Source organism: Elephantulus edwardii, unplaced genomic scaffold (assembly GCF_000299155.1).
Source record: "Elephantulus edwardii isolate Elephantulus edwardi_28Jun2011 unplaced genomic scaffold, EleEdw1.0 scaffold00295, whole genome shotgun sequence".
In the NCBI taxonomy this organism is placed as follows: domain Eukaryota; kingdom Metazoa; phylum Chordata; class Mammalia; order Macroscelidea; family Macroscelididae; genus Elephantulus; species Elephantulus edwardii.
In genome coordinates, this window is record NW_006400045.1 from 848296 (window position 1) to 850023 (window position 1728).

Here is a 1728-nt window from a genome sequence, read left to right on the forward strand (position 1 = left end):
CTATGAGTCACAAACGACTCGATGGCCCATAACAACAACAACAAACAACAATACATAAAACCATTCTTAATAGAAAATGTCCTGAAATGTTTACTGATATTTAAGTGAAAGTTTACAGATTAGCTTGGCTTTACACACAATGTTTGTGTACGTTATGTTTCATAACCTTGATCATAATCTTCACATTTTAACAATACTCTTCCTTCTTTTTCCTGTTGTTTTCTGTTTCCATGTTTCTAAACTTCTCCATTCCTGAAAGGAAAATACAATTTTGAGCTCATAGATTGGTTTTTCTAAGGAGTGTGTTTTCTCAGGGCTTCTGATTACCTTATGTGGTTCTTCTTGTTTAGGTACCTTCAAGTGCAATGCATAGTGACTCTATGAACAATAGATCTGAACCCTCTCCTATTTTTTACCATCTTTGTCATCTCTGACACAATCAAATACATTGCTGCAGTCACTGAATCAGTCTATCTTGTCAATAGTCTTCCTTTCTTTGCTGACCCTTCTCCTTTCCAAATATAATGCCCTTCTTCAAGGAATAGCCGCTCCTAACAATATGTGCAAAATATGTGAGAATAATCTTTGTGATCCTTGTCTCTTAGGAGCATTCTGGTTGCACTTGCTCACTCTTATGGTAGTCCATGGGATATTCAGTACTCCAACATCACGGCTCAAAGGCATCAATTCTTCTTCTGCTCAGCTTTCTGAAGCATTGCAAATTCAGCTTTCTGAAGCTTATTCAGTGTTTAGCTTTCTGAAGTTTATTTACTGTCCAGCTATCTGAAGCACTGAAAGTGATTGAAAAGACCCTGGTCTGAATCTGGTGCACATTAGTCATCAAACTGACATCATTACTCCTCAGTAACTTGTAGAGGCCTTTCACAAAGTGAGCAGGCTTTTCCAACATATCTTCTGATTTTTTTACTTCTACTACCAAGGGAACCAAGAAAATTCAACTTTAGCTTACTTGGTACCACAATCAACACTCTTTGCATTGTTGTTGTTGTTGTTTGCTATTGAGTTGAGCCTAACTCATAGCAACCCTGTGAACAAAAGTCCTGAAGCCTTTCTATAACTATTATTGTTTCTGCAAGTTCATAGAGTTTCAAGAGGTATGTGTTTCAGAAAGTGGATGCCACTCCTGCTTCCAAAACTGTCTTAAACTGGCAGTCAGGAGATCAAAAGACAAATTGCTTTGGGAAAGTCTGCTGATAGAGACCTCTCTAGAGTACTGTAGAGGAACAATATCAGTCTGGAGACTAACTGCACCTGATCTAGGCCATGCATGGCCCTCGTAATTACTTGTTATGCATCAGAAAGCTGGACAATAACTAATGATGATAGAAGGACTGCCTTTGACATACGGTGCTGGAGAAGAGTGTTGAACATACCGTGAACTACCTAGAGAACAAACAGGCTTATCCTGGAGAGGGTGAAAACAAACTGCTTCATGGAGGCAAGGATTTTTAATTTTTTTTTATTATTTTGTGTGCATGTACCATCAAATCGAATCTGACTGGTACAGGAGGAGATTTTCCCTCCTTTTCCGGCAGAGCATCTGGTGGATTTGAACTGTGTGCCTCTGGAATTGCAGTGCAGCTTCTTGCCACTAGGCCACCAGAGCTCCCCTGGAGGCCACGATTTTGAAACTCCATCTCATATACTTTTGACAGGTGGTCAGGGATGACCAGTCATGGGGAAGAGCATCATGTTTGGAAGAGTGGA